General features: G+C 43.9%; 1 protein-coding gene across 1 annotated transcript in view; it reads left to right on the forward strand.

Annotated features, from left to right (window-relative positions):
* The window catches only part of ZFHX3 (zinc finger homeobox 3), a 1,297,849-nt gene that overhangs the window by 1,009,686 nt on the left and 262,481 nt on the right, over window positions 1–25,682 (forward strand). Inside the window, exon 15 of the mRNA XM_057314209.1 lies at window positions 17,018–17,384. The gene's annotated coding sequence lies outside the window, so the exon portion shown is untranslated. The remainder of the gene's footprint in view (window positions 1–17,017; window positions 17,385–25,682) is intronic.

Below are 25,682 nucleotides of genomic sequence, written 5' to 3' on the forward strand. Positions count from 1 at the left end.
CACAACCATTTGGCACAAGTTTGGGGGTTAGAGATTGTCCTAAAGTTTGCCCTAAGATTTGAGCAACTGAAAATAACTATCACCCTTTCATGCAGTTTCTGTGGCAACACAGCTCATGGAAAGTTATAGGCCTTTAGTCTTTTGCTTCTAGTCAACTCCACTGAGTGGCATCTATAGCCAGAGGTTTTGTTTGGTCATGCATTTCAAACCTAGAAACTTGTATTTTCTAGCCAGAAACCTCTATGCTTTATCTGTCTGCCTAAACTACTAACTTTCAAACTTTTTGGCCATGACTCACAAGGAGAATTCATTTTACTTCATAACCCACTATATAATTGTGCATGTGTGTATTAGTATGTATTTATGTATAATCAAATCACAAGTTTCATGCAACAGTATTTACCCCCAATGCATGAGATGCATGCTGATATTTCCTGTTTCATTCCATTAAAAGAAAGAAAAGGACAAAGAAAAGAAAAGAGAAAAAAGAAAAGAGGAGAAAAAAGAAAAGAAAAGAAAAAAGAAAAGGAAAGAAAAAGCTGGTCACAATGTACTAAATTGATTTTACAACCAACTAATGGGTTACACCCAGAGTTTGAAAGCATTACCCTTAGTTGAGGCCTAGTTTAATAGCCTCCCCTTTCATTTTAACCCCTGCTTTAAAGGGTTGCTGGAGGGGAGGTGGGTGGGGGAATGGGGTAACTGGGTGATCAGCATTAAAGAGGGCACTTGATGTAATGAGCACTGGATGTTACATGCAGCCGATGAATCACTAAACTCTGCCTCTAAAACTAATAGTATACTATATGTTAATTAATTGATTTTAAATTTTTTAAAAATAGCCTCATATAGAGAGAATCTCATGATTTCTTTTAGCTTTCAGACTGCTCCCAGATACAGCTTCACAAAGCATATGAGTCTCTGCTTTCTTAGAGAATGTTTAACAGATGTGGTGGGACAGCCTAGGATGGGGTGGATCAGGAATTTTCTGTGTCCCAATCTCATCTCCTGGGAATCCTCTGGTCTCCCTGCATCTGTGTATATTAACCTTGATTTGAGATAAAAAATGTGGCTTTGCCATCCCCGTAGGCCCCAGGGTAAAGACTTTCAGCCATATTGAATTATATGCCATAGGCAGAAAAGATCTCTCTTAGCAAAGCCGTATTCCCTTCACTTTCTGCTGGAAAACAAGCCACCTTCAGCCTGTCTCTTATAGTACTTTATTGAAGGCTGCCAGCAGTAGCCAACCCACTACAACATCCTGAATTTTTTCTACCAAATTAAGCTTTGATATATAGTCGGGCTGATGCCGAGGTACAAAAAGCAACATTTTCACCCACTGCTTAATGAAGACCTCCAACTTCCCAGCTTGGGGTCTGGCACCCTCCTCATAGGCCACTCCTGGCCTCCTCCAGTTGCAATTCCATAATTTAAGGGGTATTTCTTACAACACTTTCTGGTCCAAACTCTCATTATGTCCCCTTGAAAATTAGCCTGAATCTTCCAAGCCCTCCTTGTCCTAAGGAAAAAGCTGTAAAGTGAGTAACCTTCAGCAAATACCTGTTAATGTGTTAGAATTTTTATAAGAGCCCCCTACCCCCAGTTCTGGAGTGTCAGGACTTCCACGGAGAAACTCTTAAAGGTAGAAACAGTCTTTAGCATCCCAAGAGCTGAATCTAATTGTGAAATTTGAGGCATAGAACAGAAGGCAGGATGATGGAATGGGGAGAGTGAGACTTTGGAACCAGGCAACCCGGGATTTGAGCATTGGCTTCAAGCTGTGTGAATTTGTGAGCTGTGTGAATTTGAACCAGTTACCTAAGACTCAGTTTCCTTGGCTGTGAAACTGTGAACAGCAATATCTCCTATAATTATGAAGGCTGAATTAGAGATAAAAAGCAGCTAGCACTAATGCTGGCCATAGAGTAGGTGCCAAGAAATGTTGGCATCCCATTCTAGAAGCATGGAAATCTGGTAGGAGATGCTGAAGAAAGCCAAGTATGGATAATGGGTTCCAGAAGCCAATAATCTTGGGGCCAGGGTGGCCCTTGGATCCCTAGAATCAGACTCCATGGTCCCCCTGAAGGCACCAACTCAACAGTGTCGGCTGACACTTGGAGATGAGACAGCCAGCGTTAAAGTTTTCTTTCTTCAGCAGTTGGTCCTGACCCTCCAGGTGTCAGCTCCCACAAGGAAGAGGGATGCTCAGAATTGGTGGCCAGCAAAGAGGCCTGGAGAGAGGAACTGAAGACAGATGCTTCTGTGAATAGTTACCGCAGGGCCTAGGATCCCAGGGTGAAAATAGAGGCCACCTATTGGCTATAAGCTGTCCCTGTGATGAAAGACAGGCGGAGCACCCGCCTCATGAGATGACAAAGCCTAGATCCTTGCAGAAAATCAGCAAATGAGTCTGCCCAGTTTTATAACAACTTAAGGAAGGATTAATAAAGAATATTAAAAATGCAACCTCAGTTAATAAAATTCCAACTTACCTTCAAGCATAGTGTTTGGCCACCAAATAGCCTCAGGAAATAAGTAACATGCAAAATCCATACCCCTGAAAGTTTCTGAAAAGAGCCCCAGTCATGAGGGTGATCACTTAATTTAAACTTTCTACCCTGCAAATATAGAACTTGACACCATTCTACCCCATCTTGTAGGAATCAAGACCTCCCATATGTGTTTGATTCCACTTCCTGTTACCTCTTCTAGAGCATTCCTTCCTGTGTGTTTGTGGCACTTACTTCCTTGCCTCCCCCCAGTAGTTCCCATAGTGGGGGTATGTGATAGCCTCTGGGAGTTCTGGCTGAATTATAATTACATGAAAGCAGCACCTGGGGTGATGCCTGGCTCTCCAGGCTATGACATGGACTTGGACGTGGATAGACGCGGGCCGTGTGCACCATGGCCTGCTGGCAGACGTTTCCGTATTTCCGTACGGCTTTTGCTACCTTCAACCAGAACTTGTTGTTGATTTTCCAGCCAGGTTTACTGACCTTCAGGATAAGGTAAAATGTCTTATGTTACTGTTTCCTAGGAATGCACAATGCCCTCCTCATCCCTTCCCGGTCCTTCTTTTTGCCAGCTGTTTTCCTTCCTCTCCTTGTTTCTTATCCTGTCCCTTTCCCCTGTCACCTGTCCTCTGGCTTCCTGTCGTCCTCCTCCTTTTGGTCCTTCTCTTTCCTTGGCACTCTCTCTTTTTCTCCTCTCTCACTCTTGCGCTCCCTCTTTTATTTCTCTCTTCTCAACTTATCTCTCATCCCCCCTGCCCTCTCTCCCATGACTATTTTAACTGGTTCACTGCTGCACTGTCAAATCTGCTAGGTCGCTTTGAATATGTGCCCAGAGGTGTTCAGGCAAAGGGAGAACTTTGAAAATCTCTAAGACAGTAACATCCAGGGTGAAAGGCTTCTGTGGTGCCTGGGCCTGAAGCATATGCAATGTCTCCACTGCGTGGAGGAGAGAATGGACATGCCCAAATCAAAAGGGGCTGCAGACCTCCTTACCTCATCAGCCAGGTCCTCGGGTCAGCAGCTGGGGACCCTTCACAAGCTCCCCTTGATGCAGAAGGAAAGTGGGTGGTGTCTGGCACACTTTTCTCCTCTCCACCCTTCGCTAACCTCTCCCTTCCCACTCTATGAGGAAAAGTGTTTATTTAAATAGAAAATCCTTCCTGTGTAGCTTTGTTGTCATCCTTTTAATTTATGAGACCGAGATTCCCCATAGTTTATTGTATCACAGGTCCCTCCCCTTTCCTTCTGTCCACTTTCCTCTGTCGTTTCATTTTTATTGACTCCTCTGTGGTCTCCTGCCCCTCTTTCTCCAGTTACCCTTCCTTCTTTGTTGATTCTGCTCCTTATTTCTCTCTCTCATCTCCCTTGCTATGGGGTACCATGAGCAGATAGGAGCAAAGAAAAATGGGGCACTCTGGAGAAAAGTTTTGCAAACGTACCCAGGGCGTTAGCCATAGTTTTCTCTGGAGCATCCCTAAAAACAGAGGAAAAGGACAATGAGACATCCAGACCCATGAGTCCAAACTTCCACAACCGCAAACCCACTCTCCAACCTCTCGTAAGTGATTCTTAAGTGAGGAGAATTGATGGGCGTTGAACTGAGTCTAAATCCAGGCTCCATCACCTGCCTCTTGGTGTGTGGGAGACCTTGCAAAAACATGTTAAATCTTCTGAGCCTTGGTTTTTCTATCTGTAAAATGGAGGGACAGTAATACTTCTTGGAGTTTCAAGCACAGAATGAAATAGCAAATATGACAAGTGTTTGGAATGTGTTAAGCACACAGTGAATATTAATCTCCTTTCCTCCCTGAGAATATTGAATCTGTAGGAACTTAGGATAAATAATAAAGCTTGGCAGTTGAAGCTGGTAAGAGCACAGCATTTCATGTATTGGTTGGTACTGCTTCCTGTGGCTAGCAAGAGCCTACAGGTCAATTTTTATTCTGGGTATGCTGTAGCAACTGGATTAGATTCCTTAGTGTTTAAATAGAGACTGTTTTCCGTTAGTTGGCGTGATGGGTAGACCTCCCACAGTGTGCTTATTTATTTATTTATTTTTAATTTCACCAGCAATGCGTGAAAACATTCTCATGAGAAAAAAAGCAAAATCAAACAAGATAAGATAAAACGAAAATGTCCTCTGCCACCCCCAGAAATCTTAACCCTGTCCCAGAGGTGGTAATGGCTGGATGTGTGTCCATTCGGACCAGAAGGATAAACTTTCATTCACATGCATATGTGTACGTATAGAAATGTCTAGATTTATTTTGGGATTTTTAAACATAAAATGTATCCTCACTATTATTATTTTGCAGCTTGGCTGTTTGCTTCTTTATTAGGTGAAATGCTCTGGAGATCTTGTCTTGTCCTTGTGTAGAGCCCCACCTCATTTTTTCCACCTGCTGCAGTGTGTTCTATATGCTTCCGCTAGAATATAAGCTCAAGAAAGAGATGGTGTCTTTTTCAATTCTTTATTCTTTAAACCTTTAACATTACCTGTCACATAATAGGTGTTTTACTACTATGTTAACAATTACAGATATTTCTTAAATGATTAAGTGAATTAATATGGATGCACCAAATGCATTTTTTCCCTCAAAGGTGGTCCCTAGATCTACCTGCATCAGAATCACCTAGAATGCTTTCTTTTTCTTCTAGGTTAGTTAACATATATGTACTATTAGTTTCAGTAGTAGAATTTAGTGATTCATCACTTGCATACAATAGCCAGTGCTCATCAGAGCTGGTACCGTTAATGCCCATCCCCCCACGCTCCTCCCCTTCAACCCTCAGTGTGTTCTCTATAGTTAAGAGTTTCTTATGGTTTGCCTCCCTGTTTTTGTGTTATTTTATTTTTCCTTCCCTTCCCCCAAGTTCTTCTGTTTCGTTTCTTAAATTCCACCTATGAGTGAAATCATATGGTGTTTGTCTTTCTCTGACTGACTTTGTTTAGCATAACATACTCTAGTTCCATCCACATCATTGCAAATGGCAAGAGTTCATCCTTTTTGATGGCTGAGTAATATTCCACTATGTATATATACCACATCTTCTTTATCCATTCATCAGTCAGTGGACATTTGGGCTCGTTACATAATTTGGCTGTTGTTGATAGTGCTGCTACGAACATTGGGGTGCATGTGCCCCTTCGAATCTCCACATGCTTTTTTAACCATTTCCCCACTGATGGACATTTAGGTTATTTCTTTTTTTTTTCTTTTTTCCTATTACAAACAACACTACAGTGAACATCCTTTGCCTGCCTTTTTGTGCACAGATGCACGGATTACTTTACCATAGGCCTTAAAAAGTGGAATTGCTGAGGCGAAGAAGACTTCTTTTTATAAATATTGATCAATACTTGCCAAAATATCTTCTAAAGACTGTGGTGCCAGTTTATAAACCTACTAATAATACCTTTTCTTAGGTGTCTTTTCGACATACTTCCAAAAGAATCATTTGTAGTCCTTTTCTGTCTGATTCCAGGAAAGGCGAAAAAAGGATGCCAGTTAGAAAAAAATAAGGGGAGACCTAGAAATGTACTCATTCATTCATTTTTTTTCTAACCATTGATTCTATTCTAGACCCTGCTGTAATGCTGGGCACATAAAGATAAATGAGATGTGCTCCATACACCGGAGGATATCCTAGTCTGGACTTAATATTTAAATACTCAGTTCTTAAAATGCAATGGCACAAAAGGACATGACAACTAAAATTCAAGGTCTGACCCTAGATTTGATCCTGGATCAGGAAAAACAATAGCCATAAAGAAAAATATTGGGACATTTGGTGAAATTCAAATGTAATCAGTGGATTAGATAATATCATATTGATGTTAAATTTCTCGATTTATACTATCATACTGTGGTTATATAAGAAAATATTCTTTTTATTAGGAAGTACACATTGAAGTGTTTAGGGGTGATTTTTCTAACTGACTCTTAAATGGCTCAAAAAATATGCATTTATATAATATAGAGCTTTCCAGTGGAACTTTCTGTGATGATGCAAGTGTTCTATATGTGCTCTGACAATATGGCAGCCAGGAGCTACATGTGACCACCAAGCACTTGAAATATGGCTACTGCAACTAAGGAATTGAATTACTAACTTTCTTCCATTTAAGTTTAAATAACCGCCTGTGGCTAGTGGCTACCATATTGGTTAGCAGTGATATAAACAGAGAGGGGAAGTAAAAAGCAAATGGGATAAAAGGTAAAGAATTGAACCTTCATAAAGAGTATGTGGAAATTCTTTGGATTATTATAATTTTTTTAGGCTTGAATTAGATATTTTTAAATTACGTAACAAATGCAATGTCATATCAGGGAAATTCAAATTAAAATATCATGGAGATATATTTTACTATAATTAAGTTGTCATAAATAAATAAAATGATACTAGCTGGAGGCCATGGAAAGGACACACTCAGACATTACTATTGGGTGTGCAAATAGGCACAAGTTTTTTTATGTATCCTACGCAAGTGCTTGTGCAAGTACATGAGAAAATGTGTAAGGATGTTCACTGCAGTTTTATTTGTAATACCAAGAAATTGGAGACAGTCGAAATGTTCAACTGAAAAAAACATGTTCAACGAGATAATGGTTACATGTATTTTCCTTTGGTCCTGTTCTGGATTACTACAAACTCTTCTTCAGGTTGAGGCAAATCTTCACACATTGATGTGGAAAAGTGTCCAAGATAGATGGTTGGGTTAAAAAGAAAAAAAAAAAGCAATTTGCAGGACAAAATGCTTAGTATGATTGCATTTTTGTAATAAAAGCACTAAACTGGGGTGCCTGGGTGGTGTAGTTGGTTAAGTACCCAACTCTCGGTTTCAGCTCAGGTCATGACCTCGGGGTCATGGGATCAAGCCCCACATCGGGCTCTGCGCTCGGTGTAGAGTCTACGTAGGTTTCGCTCTGCCTCTCTTCCACACTTGCTCATACACACTCTCTCTCCCTCTCTCAAATAAATAAATAAATCTTAAAATAACAACAACAATGCTACACACATGCACACACACACGCATTCACACACACGCATTCACACACACACTCCCACTCACTCACATTTATGTGTACAAAGGCAAATGTTCGGAGAAATACCCATGAAACAGTTACCAGACCATTCTCCAGAAGTTCCCCAACTCCTGTGGAAAGACCACCCAGACACCTCTCGCGAGTCCTCGGGCTGGCTGCGGAGGGTCCTCTCTGAGGCGCCTTGTGCTGTAACAACAGAGGTGCCCCCGGCCAGCCAAAAATCTCAAGCTGGTGCCCATCAGCTTATTAGCTGCACCTCAGAGCCTGCACCCCCAAATCGCCAGGAAACGTCCCCTCACGTGGCCTGCCCTTTCCAGGCCCACACAACGCCCCTCCCCACAGCCGCTAGGCCTGCAGGGCAGGCAGGGTCATTACTGAGTTCCAAAGAAGGGAGTGTTTATTATTGTTGTCGGTTTGATGCCGATCCCAAAAGGACCTAATCAACAGGTAATAAGACCTCATGGGAGCAATTAGAAACCTCAACTTTAACCCTATTCTAACCACAGCAGAGAGAGCTAGAGTCGCTACAGTTCTGTGCCCCTGGCTGTACAGGGCCTGATGGGGAGGAGACGGAGGGAGCCTTGTGGGGAGAGCCGGAGAGGTACTGGTGGTTATGCTCAGGGATGGGTTGAGAAAGGAATGGGGGGGGGGCACATACAGAATTGCGTCTACCCAATGATACGCAGCAGCAGCAGCAGCCTTAACTGAAGATCTGTGCTTGCGTAGATGGGTACAAAGGTAAACAAGCCGCTGTCCTGCCCCCAAGATGCTCACAGACATGGGACTGAACACTTGCCGTACAACAGCGGCTGCATGACAGAACAGGTTTATTCAGGGCGTACGGGTGGTGCAGAGGGGGAGTTGCCAGCCTTACTGGGTGAGTCAGGGAAGGCACATGCGCCCGCAAAGTGCTCTCTTACAGTAGGTAGATGGGACAGCATCTGTTGTTCGGGCATAAAGGGCTTACATGGATCTCCCTTTGTCTTTGAAGCTGTTTTTAAATCATTTTTCTTCCTTAATAAGGTTGGAAATAAACAAAACCAAATAGTAATTAATTTTAAACTACACGATTAAATACTTTTTCAGTGTTGCAAGTGACTCACCTGCCAACGAGTCAGATGGAAAGTTAGTCCCATCCATGATGACAACTCATAATGCCTGATAAGATGCAATGTCATGACCCGCTTCTCATCACCCACATAGTGACCAAGTGCACTGTTGCATAATTATCACATGAGAACACCCTTGGAACTGGACCGACTAACTGCACACAGGCATATCGTCATCATTGTCGATGGATAGTTGATAAATATTTTGATTACTTAAAGTTTCCAAAGCAGGGCCTCTGCGATGAATGATGGAGACAAGGAGACGAAGTCACATCTTCAAAGGCCAAATTGGCCCCCAGTCTTTTCCAACTTGCACAGAATTATAAAAGCTTCCCTTGTTGTTGTTGCACAAAAATTCACATTTTCATAAAACTAGCTGCAAATGTCATGTCAGCTTCGTTGGCAGATTTGACCAGGCCCAAGAGCACAATAAAGATAGCAAAATTGGACAGCAGCACGGCAGCCATCTCACTGCTCAGTCTTTTATAGCCTTTGAAGAGCATCATCCTTGGAGAACGAGTTTATACATATGCTGCTGGCTTAATCCTGTGTTCTCATTCTGCTGAAACAAGAGTCCTGGAAACCAAAAACTGGCGCCATACTGAAAGCAGTGTACATTTAAAGTCTTCTCAGAGCTGGTAAAGAACTTCAACTTTATTAAATAAAAAAGAAATGTAAAATCACACAGATTCTTACTTCGTAAACATTCATCCAGCCACCGAGCACCTGGTACTGGGTGTGGAAAAAAGAGCAAGACAAGATCTTTGCCCTTGGAGAGCTTGCCCTTTAATTGAAGGAAACAGAAATGATCAGAACATGATGACAAAGGTCAGGAGTAGAGAAGCTCAGGGATCTAAGAGGATAAACCCCTAACACAGATGTCAAGAGACATCAGAATACCCCCAGTTAGCTTGGAATTTTGGCCAAATTACCAAACTCCTTGTCTTGATTTCTAGATCTTTCTCAGTATTTGCCTGAACAATCCTGGTTTGGTCTGAAGATCCAGCAAGATGATCTATGTAAAATATCTCTGTGAAGAGATCTGCAAATAAAAAGGTGTTGTTATTTTATTAAACCCAGAAAACATTCATCAACCTCTTAGAATTTTCTAAGCACTGTGATTGGGACAGAAAGAAGCATGAGATCTAATCCCCACCCTGAGGAGTTCATGGACTCATAAAGGGGTTCAGATACAAAAACAAATTAAGTGTAATTCAATATGAAAAGTGCCATAATAGAGGGAGGTTCAAAGTACTGTGGAAACACGGAGGAGGAAGTAATTAATTCTCAGCAAGTATCTGCAAATGGGTAGCCAAGGGGAGGATAGACGCTGCAGGTGGAGGGAGCTGCTCCAGAAAGACCTGGAGGGAATAGGGGCACACATCTTGTTGAAGGATGAGAGAGAGTCTGGGTTGGGGTGACTGAGTGTGAGGTATATGGGGCAGTGCCTGGAGATGGGGCTGGAGACTTGAGATGCTCTTGGACCAGGATTTTAAACCTCATCCAATAGAACCAGGAGCCAGTGGAGGCCTTCAGAGAGATGTAAACGGAGGGACACCAGGACCCAATGGCTACCATATATTGAGCACCCAACATGTGCTAGGAACCACATTAACCACTCACATGTGTTTTTTCTTTCAACCTTTACAACAACCTATGAGTTAGGTGGTATTATTACTCCCCTTTTATAGCAGGTGAAACTGAGGCTAAGAGAGGTTAGGAACTTGCCCAAGATCTCCTGTTGGTTGACAAAACGGAGGTTCTAAGCTCAAGTCCAGGTGGTGGTTTTAATTTCCATCTTTGTTTTAATTTCCATCTTTGCAAATGCAGATATACTGAAAGATGCAAATACCAGGGAGAGAAAGGCTAGCTATGATTATGATTGCAAAAGTGCTTTGGAAGGTTGAAGAATCTATACAAATATCACTACACATCAGCAGTGGGCCTGTGATTGAGAAGTTCACCTGTTCAACTCAATTCAACAAATATTTTTCAAAGCACCAACATCTTGGGAGGTCCTATGCTATAGAAAAGCAAGGATGACTTACAGCAAAGAAACTCAGTTCTGGGAGCTTCAAGTCCAGTGGAAGAAATCGATAAGCATGCGGAGATACATCCTCAAAAAGTGGACAGATAATAAGTGTTGGGGGAAAGGGGGGACACGTACCGTGGATCTAGAGGCTGCATTTGAGATGTGTCTTGTGGCCAGCGTACGTGAAGATTCCCAGTTCTTCATCTAGAGGTGCAGAAGTGATGGTGGTAGAAACAGTGCTGAGGAGGGAGCCCCAGATTCGTGAGGGGCACACTGGGAGGGGTGGTGAACAGGGAGAGGATAACTGGAGGGTTGAGTTTTGAAACTTGTGGCCTGTGGAGCGGTGGTGTCATTAACAAGAATAAGGAAGTCAGGAAGAAGCCGATCTCAAAATGAAATTGAATTCAGAAGAACTGCTGTACTTCTCTGTGGCACTGAGCTGGGTTTCTCTTCGAGCAGCATTCTCAACGAGGGGCAGTTTCGCACCCCGTTGGACTTTTGGGACTCTCTGGAGCCTTTTTTGGTTGTCACAACTCGGGGAGGGGGAGTACTACTGGCATCTACCGGGACGGGACCAAGGATGCCGCCACAATGCACACCACAACCCCCACAGCAAAGAAGTATCTGGCCCAAAATGCCAGTAGTGCCAAGGTTGAAAAATTCATTCTTGGAGCATCTCCAGAAGGGTGGCCTCGGCATCCTATGAGAAAATGGAGAAATAAGGATAATTCAAAGGAAAAAAATGAATCGCTTTTCAAAGTACACACTTCTAGTTGTAAAACTCAAAGGAAGTGGGGAGCAGAGAGCTTTGTAAAGGGTTCCAGAGTGTTTGTGTCTAAGGACTACATTTTAGGCTCCCAAAGAGCTAATATCATTTTGTCTGGATTTCTTCTTTCTCCTGTCAATTAATGGCAGGTGTCAACTTCAAACCAAAGCCCAACCCTGTGCCTTCCCACCACGTACAGGCAGGAAAGGAGTAGCCTTACAAAATCCCACCCATGAAAGCTCTGCAATAATACAGTATTTTATTAATATGGTAATCATATGACTCATGCCAAAAGACAGTGTCCTCAACTTTATGAATAATTCTGAGGAGTCCAAACTGACCTTAGAAATTCTGCTTTGGTAATCTTGGATGGGGCCTAGAAATGCGTGTAGTTAACTAGTACCCCCAGAAACTCTGATAAGATGGGCCATGGCCACAATTGAGAAACCCTTGCTATAAGGGTGCAAATGGGGTGGGGGATCAAGGGGCATTTGCATCAGACTGGACAGGGCGCAGGCAAGCAGGGCTCGGAGCTAATGGCATACAGACCAGATGGGTTTCGGTGGGGACAGGATGAATGCAGTAGATGAGAAGAGTCTGGAGCACAAGAGGAAGGACACGGTGGGCTCTAAGAATGGGTAAAGAGAAGACCAGAGAGGTGCTGGGAATCAGTTGTTTTCTGATGTTTTACCCTCAGAGTCCTTTTTAAAGAAAATCCTGGGAATTCTAACCTATAAACCAAACCAAAATAAAACAAAACAAAACTTGGAGATGTTCTGATGGAAGTGGGGTGAAAGGGCTCTCTTGAGCTCTGCTGCTTCCTCGTATTTCTGAGAGCCAAATTTTACGAAGGATTTGCAAAGTTAATCAAACCCAGCCAACCCTGTTTGGCCAGACCAAAGAGGAAACAAGGCACACCCACTGGTCGGATCACATCAACTCCTGAGGCTCTGCTGACCGATGTTTATTTGTTCGTTGGATAAATATTCTCCTGACTGCCTACCATGGGCCAGAGACTGTTCTACAATACGAGCAGTATGGTAGGGTTCCGCATGTTGTCCACCTTTTCATTCTTTCTCTGCTCATGAGCCCAACTCACAGACATTAGGGAAAGGAGAGGAAAAGAAACTAAATGAAACTCAATCCGTGTGTCTCCTTGCTTACAGTTTTAATGAGCAGTTTTATGGTGGAGTTTTGGAAATTGTCAGCACTCAAACCTAAGGCTTCTCTCCAAGTGCTCCTTATCTGAATTCTCCTTGCCCCCCTTCCCCATGTGAAATGGACTTACTGCTGTGGTGAGATGGTGAACATCAGAGTAGCGTCTCACGTCCTGAAGACGATGTACTGAGGAAAGGGAATTCCACTGACAGGAGAGCGAGAAGCGGAAGTTCCTCTGGGATAATACCAAGGCGTGGCAGGTGCTAACAGCAGACTGAGGGACCCAGCTCAAGAGGAACATGTGATCTGTTCCTGCTCCCTCCCTACCCCTACCCCACTGCTATTTCTCCGCAGGACACACAAAGCTCACCTCTTAGTATTTCCAAATAATGCTGTTTTAAGAACCTGGCTGCCTGGTGTGTGACAAAAATAAAAAAATAAAAAAATAAAAACCCGACAACAAAAATTACTATTCAAAGTAAAGTATTATTTTAGGGTGACATTATTTTTTAAATTCACATTTTACATTTGTTATAACATGTAGCAGTTCTGTGAACACATAGATAAGAGGATACAATAGATATTTGACAGTGTAGTTCTCAGAATATTTGCATATCCAAGAGATTATTTTAGCAAGTATACTTAGACTGACCCTATTAACCATTCACAATATTTTGTCTTAAATCCAATTCACACTCTATAGACATGTCCAATTCACATTTCAGCTCTTATGCTGTTTTCCGTTTTAGACTTTATATTAGGATATAAACCCATAACATCAGATTTTACGACAACATCTGCTCTGGCTGACATGATTGAAAGGAAATTTCACTCAAGCCAGGTTATTCGGTTTCTTAATTTGTTCTTTATCATACCTGAGAAGCAAGCCTGTTTTAGCAAGTCCAATATAGAGAACAGAAGCTTCTGGTACAGAATTCACCACCTGCACCAGCCTCAGAGATGCTAGAAAGTGACTGCAAGGCTTCCTCTGAAGCAGAAGTAATGACAGGTTGGCTAGAGAGTCATTCCCAAGCCTGAGTGGCTTTGCTCCCTGTGCCCAGGCCGGCTCTGCCAAGCTAGCAAGTAGAACTCATAAAGGTAGTCAGTGTGTGTAAGTAAGGTGCAGCGACCTTTTATGAGAAAAACTGTAATGATCAAGGAATATTAGTCTCTTTGTATGAGGGACTCAGATGCTTGTACATCGATGTTCACAGCAGCACTGTTCCCAATGCCCCAAGGGTAGAAACAGGCCAGCGGTCCACAATAAACAAAATGTGGCATATCCAAACAATGGAGCATTATTCAGCCCTAAAAAAAGGAACGGAGTTCTGACACGTGCCACAACATGGATGAACCTTAGAAACATTACACAAAGTGAAAGAAACTAACCACAAAAGGACAGACATTGTGTGGTTCTGCTTCTATGAAATAACTAGAACAGTCAAATCTGTAAAGACAGAAAGTAGATTAGAGGGATGCAGGAGGTGGGACAGGAGCGAGTGGGGGGTTAATGCTTAATGGGTACGGAGTTTCTGTTTGGAGTGATAAAAACCTTTGGAAATAGTAGAATTATCCACTCTGTAAAAGTGATCGATGCCACTGAATTGTACATTGAAAAATTAAATAATGATATCTACTAAAATAACTTTCGGGTACACACATATGTGTGGAGAATATACGCGGAGATATATATGCAGATAGACGGGTGGATGATAGACACCTCCAGATAAATCCTAAAATTCAGACAATCAAAATGAAAAAAAAAAAAACAATGAAAGCTATAAATAGGAAATTAAATAAATAGAAGGTAGAAAAGACAGTAAGCAGCCATCTCAGAACTATTCAGTTCAAACTGTCTCAGAGCAAAATACATCTATAATCTTCCCCTTGCCCGGGCTTCCCCTATGGAGGTGGGTGTTTGTTTACGGCACATACTTGTGGCTGCATTTTGAGACCTCACCTCCTACATTTGGGGTGATGGCTCCTGTCTCTCCTGGCTGAGTTCCCCTCTGGGGAAGGAGTTTGAGCACCCCAGCACATTCCCTGCCTTCTCGGGCCCTGTCTCCCCGCCACCATCAGACCGTCATTGCTACCCCGTAGGAGGGATTGTTTGTTTTCACTGGTTGAAGAAACGAGAAGGGAAACCCGTAAGAGAGCCTGTGGAATGTGATCTCTTAAGCTCGCAGGCCATGAGAGACCGGCCCACCTCAGCCTGCAGCTCCTACTTGCTATCATGAGAAGAAAACGCTGCTTTCTGGAACCGTTATGGGAGCCCAAACCCAGTGCCAGCAGCAGGAGCTAGCCGGCAGGAGCAAAGAGTCGGAACTCCCCCCACCCCACCCCCAGGGTATGGAATCACATTCTCCAACCAGGTGCTGGGAATAAGGCTTGTGGCTTCCAACCTTCTTGGCCCGAGGCCAGAGTTTCCAGGCCTCCCTCCACCCTTGGGCTCCTTCCCATCATCTTCCCAACCAGAAGCTTGTTAACTGTTTTCCTGTGCTTTTATTCAGATTTCAAGGCACCCTCTGTGTGTTAAACTTCAAAGAAAGTTTGCTCCCGTAAGTGCAGTGCTGGAGCAAGGGGACGCGCCAAACAGCTATGTTGAAAATGGTTTCGTTAAAATGAATGGTGTTGGGACTCAGCCCCCACCCCACCCCCCAACCTTGCTTTCAAATGAAATTGCATTTGTGTCTGGATTAAGTTGCCCAGTATCAATCCTGAAATTTTTAAAGATGAAAAGCAGAACAGCCACACAATATTTAAAATGTGAAATGATTACAAAATGGCACCAGGCCAATGTTTATGAATCATTGAATATGATCATAAAATCATAAAAAATAATCACCAAAAGGTAAATAAATTACCCAGCTTACTGCTTATTTTCACATAGGGTCTGACACAAAAGCTGCAGCCATGAATGATTTATACCTGTTTTAACAATAATACTCATTTTACTGAAAGATGGTCAGCACTTGGGCTGCTGTGGGCAACATGCCAGTTGTCGAAAGGTTAATGTTTCAGCAGCAATACATTAAATTATGAATAATACCAGTCCCAAAATGGAAGGTTATTAGCTCAGTATGCTTAATTAGCTCAGCTAGAACTTTGCCATCAAGTAGCAGTGCCCATTACTGCAGCTGTAGCAATGATGAGGGATGGCAGCGTTGGGATTCTAATGCCAGAAGCGGGGGCAGGTGGGGAGGTAGGAGGGGTGAGAGGTGTGTCCTTTATTTTCACTTCATTCAGGGTAACACTGTGAGAAGCATCTCAGAAGCTGGTCTTCAGGATTTTGAACTCTCCCGTAGTTGTGAAGACATCCCAGGGGAAAAAAAAAAAAAGCAGGAATTATTTGGGCAAGGCACGGTCCTTGGGGCTGTGGACACCCCCCCCCCCCCATGATCTATGTCCGCATCTGCTTTGCTGATTTTCTTAGCTGAGGACCTACATGTAACGTAAGGTACCGCTCACAGGCTGGGCCTGTCCATCAGCACTCATCCAGCAGAGACATTTATTAAACAGCTACTACGTACCAGGCAGGTACAAAGTGCTTAACAAGACGATATCTAGGAGATCTAAGGGAGGAGACAGCCCTTAGACCACCAACAATGCAATCAGTTACGGCCACGTGACTGACGTGAAGGGAAGGTTGAGAACACCAGCACAGGGACTGGAGTTGGGCTAGAGGTTCTTGGAGAAGGTTTCCTGAAAGCAATGCCATTTGCTCTGATCTCTAAAGGGTGAGTAGGAAGTAGTGAGGTAAATCTCCAGGAAAAACTTCTAGGCAGGGGATATTCTGAACCATGCATGAGTATCCAGAAAGAAAGATGCTGGAAAAAAGATGCAGGCATTGCTTAAAAGGAGCATCAGAAGGACATTTGCCTGCCGGGGCCGGGACGATGCTGCGGAGCACCTAGCTGCATGGGTGCCTGTGTGTCCACACCCGGCCCCACCCACCCCCCTTGCCCGGCCCTTGCCTGGCTTTGCCCTGCCAGGTGTTCTGGTTTGAAACTCAGAGTTTGTAGCCAGGAGCGGGGCCGGGACTCACCCACGATACCATGCCGGCTACACCCCAGCTGTCTGCACCACGGCCCGGCTCTACGTAGTACTATTAGTAGCTTGTTTTTCTAAGCCCTAAAATTCATTTTCTTTTCCCGCCTTGCTTCCAGAAAAATAAATAAAAGTGAACACATCACTCATTTAAGACGAGGAATGGAATTCAGGGTGCGTTTTTCTTTCTATTTTTGTGATTAGTTAGAATTTTCCTGGGAACGCCGCCAGGAGGGCATTATGGTGAGATAATGTCCTGTATTTAATCAGCGTGGCCATGGCGAACTGTGTTCTGTGGGGAGAGGCCGAGTTAACGCATCCTCCTCTGTCCCGTCTGCTTTCAGGATGCGTCGGGCCAGCCCGAGATGAAGACGAGACTGACAGGTGGCAGGGCTGCAGGCTTGCGTGATGGCCCACGGGTGGACAGGACACGGCCGTGACTCATCCTCTTCATGCAGGCCCCGTCGGCTCTGAGAGCCCTGAAACCCCCAAAGGAGCTGAGGGCAAAGGGCCCCACACCTGACCAAAGTGATCGACCTTGGCCCTGCCTCCAGTGGACACTTCTGGCCTCCGTCCCTGCGGCTTTCAGGCGTCTCTTGGCCCGGACACGCTTTTTTTGCTTCCAAACGTGCATCTCTCCCGTTGGCATCCCAAACACAATGTGTGCAAGGGAAGCACAAGGCTTCTAAGTGAACCTGAAGTCAGCGACAGGTAGGACCGGATCAGCTTCTTAACCCTGCATGTGCGTGGTCGTCCAGGGAGCCCCCAGAACGTCTGCTGGAGGCCATGGCCGGTGGCTTGCAGTTTTCGGAGTTGCTCTTGTTTTCCTAGATGGTTGAGCCATTCACGGAAGAATGAAAGAGTCCCTGGCCGTGGTAGAATAGAAAAGGGTATCTCTGAAAGATGTCTTAGAGAGATGTCTGAAAGGAAGGAAGAAAATGAGGACCCAGGGAAAAAGGAGAGCAGATTTAACCTCAAGGAAGGGAGCACAGAGAATAGGTAAATGGATGCAGACTGACCTTTCTCTGCAATTAGCACCGGTGGCCAGAAAACCAGGAGCGTGGGGGGCGCACAGAGCCTTTCACATTTACTGTTGTCCCTATTAAGTGTGGGGTCTGTGGGAGCCGTCTGTTCAGGTAAGGGCAGTGGAGAGAACAGGATGCCCCAAGCAACCCATAAATAGCAGGGTGAAGACAAAGTGTTTATTACTTAGCCTCATGAAGCCCATATAAGTGCTCTCCCAGGGTGCAAGAGAGCAAGAGCATGTGTAAGCTGGCCCGTGTGTGTCCCGGGAGTGGGAGTCCCAGAGCCGGTGTTCGCGCTTGGCTTGATTCTATGAAGGCGTCTATTTGATGGAACGTACTGGAACAGTTCATAGCCAGCCCAGCAAACCTTGTGTGGAGACAGAGCTTTCTTTTTCTCTTCCCTTTTCCTGTTTGCAGTGAGAATGAGGCCTTTCTCTTCTCAGCCCTTTGCTCTCCCCAAAGTTGTCTCACGAGGTCATTGCCAGCTGACAGGCTTCCTTTCAGTGCAAGGTTTGGATGGAAACAATGCTCTGTTTTCTGGGGGGCTGGTGAGGCTCTGGGCCTATTCCTGACCAGGCTGCACTAAATTGAAATGGGTTATTGTTTCAGTAGGGCTGTCGGTTTCTGCAGACAACTCAATGTATGTGGTGCAGGACTTTATCCTTGTGTGTGTGTGTGTGTGTGTGTGTGTATACTACCACTTATATACACACACACACACACACACACACACACACATACACATACATACACACATATCATCACTATTGAACAGCAGAAAGATCATCATGTTTGGTTTCAAGCCAGGTTGAGCCACTCACCAGCAGTGTGTCCTTGGTCAAATTACTTCCATCTCCTGCCGGGCATTAACACCTTCAGTTCAGACTAGTCTACCTATAAGGTACCTTCTAGTTCATTCTTTGACTCCATGATTATATGATACTATACTGCCATGTTTGACAATGAGCTTAAAACCACTTTTTTTGAAATAACTTATACATCAACAGAACTGATTTCTAAGAGCAGTCAAGGATATGTATGGAATGGTCCGCTGAGTCTCCTGAATCCTGAATTTATTGGTCTGCAAAGGTGAATGGAAAGTAAAAGAGATCTGTGTCGTCAAGTTCTCGGGTCTTGAAAAATCTGTATTGATGTAGTCAGGATTGTAGTCTGTAATGATCTTTGTCACCAGTGGATGTTCTGAGAATTAAGAAACACTTTCAAAAACTATACATTGGGAATTTCTGAAAGAGACCCCCCCCACCCACCCCCCCCCCCCGCCCAGCTCTGCAAACTCTTTCATCTGATGAGGAATAGCAAGTAGATCAAAGCAATTCATCAAAACTAAGGTTGACTATTTTTGACCATTGTTCATAATGATCAAACATCATAATATCAAATGCCAGAGGCCTCAGAGGAAACAGGAGGATAATGACAAGACTTAGCAAGGCCCAGCCTCTAGGATGCAAGGGACCCTCTGGCATAGCCAACCCGGTGCTGGCTGGCTTTACGGAAGGTCGACAGTACAGAAGTGTGTGCCGGCCTTCCAGGAAGGTAAGTCAGTGGCTCGGCCAGGAGAGAGGGATTCCCTGGGGTTCTGCCAGTAAGTGCAGTGGGAATCACAGCCCTATAGCCTCTGAGTGCTATTGCCAGCTCCTTTGTAGATTTCCGTGAGGCGGTCTCTCCCAGGCTGGCTGGCCAGTATCCTTTTTGGAAGAACCTAACACTGCTGTCTGCCTGGGTTAGTGGTCCTTACTGCTTTTTAAGCCTTCCTACCAACTTGCTTTCCTCCTTCCACAAACATTTATTGAATATATAGTGTGCAGCAGACACTGGGCAAGGTGCACGGTACTCCTACGCTAAAACAAATGCTCCCCGAGCTTGAAGTTTTCAGCCTCACGAAAGAGATAGTCAAGTAGACAAATAATCACTAATATAGTTTAAATAAAGTTGTATACACTGAACTTGGAGGGCACAGAGTAGAAAGAAAGTAACTCAGCCTAGAGGGGGTCCCAGAGAAGAGGTTTCTGGTAGGTATCGAAAGAAAGGAGGGAAGGCATTCAGCTGAGGGAACACGGAGTATTTGGGAATCATGGGTAGACATTTTATGAATCACATTTAGGATCTGGGGAGGATTTGAGGCTGAAGATGAGTTTGAGGCCCTCCAGCCTCAAAGCAACCACAGCTTGGGCTCCAGAATATTTCTTCATCCCTACACTCTGCAGACAATTCCCCAGGCTTGAACATTGATAGGAGGAATCTCCAAATCTCGCCAGTTGTTAGTAGAAGACGTGATGATCCTTAATAAGACCTGTGGGTCAGTCTCCCAGAGTGACATCCTACCTCAGGTTCTGTGGCTGCAAGGAGGAAAGCCCTACCTGGTGCATTCATCCTATCTAGAAATGAATCTTGATTCACTGGGCTTCCATTGTCAGAGACCAGACCTGATTTATGACAGCCGGTACAGTGTCGACGGAGAGCGCGGTCAGTGCACCCATGATTTAATCACAGTGGAGTCCTTGATGTTTCTTATGTTAGACCCTTTGTTCAATGATAGAGCTGGTTTCATGTTGCCCCAACCCTCTCCCGTTTGATTTCCTTTTGATAAAAGATGTGCATTGACTAAAGAGATGCAAGTGCATTTTGTGAAGATGTAAGCACCACCTTTGCATCTGGAAGTAGCTGTCTGACTATGTAGGCTACTGAAACCTGGCCCCAGAGCTGCGTTAATGTCCCCGTGCAGAAGCCCCACCCAACCGAAAGCCTTCCAATGAGCCTTTCCTTTCTGCTTCTGGCTCTCTCTGGCTCTCACCCCCATACTCCGACCATGGAGATTAAGTAGTATGACCTCCCTTTCAGAACCAAGACTGTCCAGTGACTAGCCAACATGACCAGCACTATAGGGGTGAGAGGATTAGCTTCTTGTGATAAGATGAGCTCTTATGAGTGGTTCTGTCATCCGAAAATGATATCTCAATATCACTGACCTCCTCTGTCTATATATTTGACTGCCTTAACCTTCAAGACCTACTTTGTAATGTCTTAAACCTCATTTGATTACCTGGATTTGTGACCCCACAATCTACTCTGACTTCCTATACCTACCTGGTCCCTAAAGCCCTGAGTATGAAGCCCTAAGCCTCATTTGCCCTGCTAATATCCCTCCCCCCTTGTTCTTCTCCAAGCTTAGATTTGATACTAAGACAGACTTCATTTAGGTGACTCCTCTTGTATTCTAGGCTATATGTAATCTTGGAGATGGTGAGCACAGGCATATGAAATAAAAGAAATGAAAGTCCAGCTTAGCTGATAAACTTTTTTGTCCCCTACGTTTAAAACATTCCCTGATCTTTGAACTGCAGTAAATCTCCTAATGTATTAGAATTTGGCAATGCTATCTTTTACTACTGGAAAGAGCCCAGATTGACATGAACAAAGTAATCTTTTCCATGAAAGAAGACACATGAATGCCACTTGCTTATAGAGTCCCATGGGATTCTCATCTGTCATCCTCCATTTTTAATTAGAGTTGTAATCATCTCTCAAGGGGCATCTGGAGGCTTCATTAAATCTACCAGCTTCCCTATGATCTATAAAACTGCTGGTGTTTAGAATCTTGGTCAAATAAAAAATAGCAGGAAGTTGGGGAAAATGTATCTGTCATCTAGGAGCTTCAAGTAAAGTGAATTCCCCTTTCTTTCTATAGGACTAAGACTTTTCTGCAGTCAGCACCAAAACAGCACCCTTTCCAGTTGGTACGTTTGCTTCATGTCCACCTCACATTCCTGGGGCCTTAAGTCTCCAGTTACATCATTAGCAGCTGTGGTTCAGGGCTTTTTTATGACCATGACCATGGCTTACTGACGCTCCTTGCGCGATTCTACTGAGCCTGCATTCCTTCATCTGTCGAGAAGGAGGCTGCCTTCTGAGCAGAGTTCACTAAGAGCCTTTCCAGTAAGCTACTCTGAAGTAAAACCTGTAGCTATTAGGAGTTTTCCAGAACCTTTCTACTTCCATTCCAGCCCACTAGATAGGTCTTCCAGCCTCACTATAGAACCGCAAAATATCTTAGAGTTTTTATCACCCATGAGTTACCTCACAGATCCCTAACAGGTAGCCCCATGACCCTTTGAGATGGTTCAGTCTTTCCAGGTTTGGCACTAGAACCATAGCCCTCGACCAGGAATTCTCAGTAGCGGCACTGGATATTTTTAACTGAATATTTTCATCAGTATAATTACGATTGGCATTTGAACCAGATAATTCTTGTTGGTTGAGGAAGGCTGTCACATGCCTTTGTGCTCAGCAGCATCCCTGGCCTCTACCCGCTAGATGCCAGTTACCTGTACCTCAGCTGTAACAAGTAAGAACGTCTCCAGACACTGACAAATATCCCTGGGGCAAAGAGGCCAAGTCACCCCCTAGCTGAGGATCACTGCCCTGTACCTATGCAGAACAAGTAAGTAGACCTGAGGCTATCTGGCTTTCCCAGTGAAGTATAGTTCCCAATGTTCTGGAGTATTTATGGAATCTTCTCTGGCCTATAAAAAATAGGAAAGACAAAATGACCATGAAGAAGTTCACATGAGCCATAGAAAACACAGGACTTCCCGTCATTCGTTTACAGTTGTCCACTCTACTATCTTACGTATCAGAGGATTACTCAGATGTGTCTGCAGTTGTAACGCAGAGGGAAGCTAGATTTCCTTGTGCAGCCATCTCCTGTCCTATTGATCTGCTTTGTCTGTCATCACAAGGGGTCTTGTTAGAATGAAGTCCATAATACGTTTGCATGTTATGCTGACTTCGGTGGCTCCACTAAGACAAGGTTTTTCTTTTCTCTTTTTTTTTTTTAAGATTTATTTATTTATCTGAGGGGGGAGGGGCAGAGAGGGAGAAAGAGAGAGAGAATCCTCAAGCACACTTCCTGCTTGAGCACATAGCCTGCTGTGGGGCTCAATCCCAGGACCCTGAGATCATGACCTGAACTGAAATCAAGAATTGGCTGCTTCACTAACTGAGCCACTCGGGCGCCCCGCCAAGGTTTTTCTGAAATGCACTTTCCTGTGTCTCATTTGGTCATTGCCACAGATTCTAGTAAAGTTGTGATGTTTTTAGAAACTGTCATCATTTCTCAGTGTTTTCATCACACTTCATCTCAAAGAACGCCTTTATTCTAACAAGCTCATTTGAATGGGCAGTGACTAAAAGAAATAATTGGGCCTGTGGAGATCTGTCCAGGCACACCACTTCCTTCAGGCCTAAGAAGCATAGTCTCCTAGTGTTCACTACAGAGTCTGCTTTCATCTCGAACAAAGAGGTAAAGTAAGTTAGTGGGAATAAAATGTAAAATTCATTCATTCATTCAAAGAAAAGTTTTCAAAGAAAAGTAGGACATTGTGCTAGCTACCATGAGATATTTAGAGACACATAAGACACAACTTCAGAGTTCAAGAGCTCTTTTTCTAGTAGTAGAGTCAAAATGTGGACAAGAACATTTGTAATACAATGCCTAAGTGCCGTAGGCATTCAGAACAAGGTCATAGGAAAAGGTGGATTCTGCACACTACACGCCATTGCCTGGCCACAGATTCTAGAAGGCATGTGTAAATGACCCTCAAGAATACTTCATTTTCTTCTTTGACATGACAGCAGATCAGGGAAATATAGAAGACAAAGAACAGCGTATGCTTGACCGAGGCATTTGGCAACATGGCAAATGACAATTTGTCCATTTATCTCATGGGAAAAAGATGAAGTAGGGGTTTGATAGAACTGGATGACCATCGTTGGTGTCAGTGTAGAGGGAGATCCTGAGTGCTGTGACATTAAGGTTTTTCATCTTAATCCATGCGTGGTTGTCATGAAGTCATATGTTGTGGAATACACAGTTCGGCAGATTTTGATAGGGCAAGACAATGAACCAAATCTAACAAGATGAAATACAGTGCAAGAAATGGAATGCCTTGTCTTGGACCCCAAAATCCATCTGCGCAAATATGGGGGCTATGTGCAGGCTTGGCAACAGACATTTAGAGAGCATCCCCCCCCCCCGCCCCCAGGTTTTGTGTGCATTAAGAATCATCTGGCATTCTTCTTTAAAATGTGGAACCCCCCCAAGACAATAAAAATTAAAATGAAATACAGATTCCCAGGTGTCATTGTCCCCTCACCCCCATTGTTAGATTCAACATGTTTAAGGTGGTGCCCAAGAATCTGCATTTATTAAGGCTACCTGGGTCATTCTGGAATAGAAGCTTGTGAACCATTATCTTAAGAGGTTTAAGATGATAGCAGGAGGATTCAGCAATTGTATTGAGCAAAGCGTAATTAGGAGAACAAAGGAGGCGAGAACCCTGCTCTGCTGTGCTGGGTGGAGGAGCAGATGTAGTCGTTTACATTTAATCTCAGGACACAACCCTTTAAGGGAGTCAAACTGCAAATAAGACGGCAAAGGAAGTCAGAATCGGGTCTTGTAAAGAACAGTTGAAGGAACTGGTAGTGCCTAGTTCAGGAAGAGGATTGGGAAGAAGAGGACAGGACAGAACAAAGGTTGTCTGTGTCAGGGAATTAGACTTGCTCTGGGTGGCCTCACAAGGTGACACAAGGGACCAGTGGGCAAGAGCGACAGGAAAATCACTTTATGCTCAAAATAATGGCCATCCTTCTCCAGTTAGTCAGAGCTGTCCACAGGACTGGGGGTGTTCAATCATGGCCCGGAGAACATGTTTAAATGAGTCTTCTAAGAAGTTGGGTAGTGAGTAGAAGGGTTGCGTAGTTGGTAGAATCAGGGAAAGTTTTGTTTTATTTTGTTTTTTTAGTAGGAGAGAATAGAGCATGTGTACGTTTCCAAATATAAATTAAAGAAAGATGGGAGAGTGGTGGGGGCAGGCATGCCATGGAGACAGGAGTAGGGAAAGAGAAATAAAAAGTAGGGGAGTGGAGGAACCTGTAAAGATCAGGCTTTAGAGCCCAGGAAAGATTTGCAGTAGAAGCAAGGCAGAGTAAGAGGAAGGATACAAAGGCATTTTATGGTGCAGAAGAGGGTGCAGAGCAAGGCACTTTAAGGTAATGGAATGGGCAAGTTGATGATATTCATTCCAATCACAGTTTCAAGAAATAAGGGTTTGAAATCTTTTGCTGTGAATTAAGAAAGAGTGCAGTTGGTGGGAGCTGGAGGAGTGTGGAAAAGGTGTGGAGTAGCAGGTTTGGGGAATTTATTCAGGAGTCAACAACCACCCGTAATTGGCTGTTGCATTATAGAACACCATAGAGGGTACCGTCAACTCAAGGTCCTTGTGTCCCTAGCAGTGTTGAGCAATCTGGAGGCTAAAGTGAGAGGCAGGTAGCTGGGATAACCCGGACGGGGAATCAGCCTGGTGCATGCGCCCAAGAAAGGATACAGGAACTTAAATTGCAGGCTCACAAAGATTGGTAAATACCAGGCTTTGACCTGTCAAGGGCCACTTCAGAGGCTTTAAACAAGTATCTGCCTCCATTAAACTTAAAAACCCCAAATCCTAGAGATACCCAGAAGTACCCAAGATATCTGAATTTCATTTCAAGGATGTGGCCTTTGTGCTCCCATCTTGGTCTTTACAGAGTTGGGGCTGTGCTAACTTTAAGGTTGCATGCCTTCAGTATGCATTCTAGAAACATTGAGTTTTCATTAAACTTTAAGATTTTAGGAAGTGTACAGACCCTATAGCTGCTATAATTTGTGTTAGAAGGTATAAACTGTGAAGTTTTTCTCATCATTTCTCCCGTTTTTCTCATTTACTAACTAGTGGATTTTCAATATATTTCTGGAGAATAATGGCTTTGACTCGCGTGAGACATACAAGGTAGACACAATCTGATAATTTACCATACCTGTCTCTGGCCTTGAACCCATTCAATTCAGAAATCCATTTGGATCATATCTAAATCCATGGAGAGATCTGGAAACAGGCCTGTGGAAGTAGAGGTCTTAAGCTTTGACCAT

Source organism: Ursus arctos, unplaced genomic scaffold, assembly GCF_023065955.2.
Source record: "Ursus arctos isolate Adak ecotype North America unplaced genomic scaffold, UrsArc2.0 scaffold_19, whole genome shotgun sequence".
Classification (NCBI taxonomy): domain Eukaryota; kingdom Metazoa; phylum Chordata; class Mammalia; order Carnivora; family Ursidae; genus Ursus; species Ursus arctos.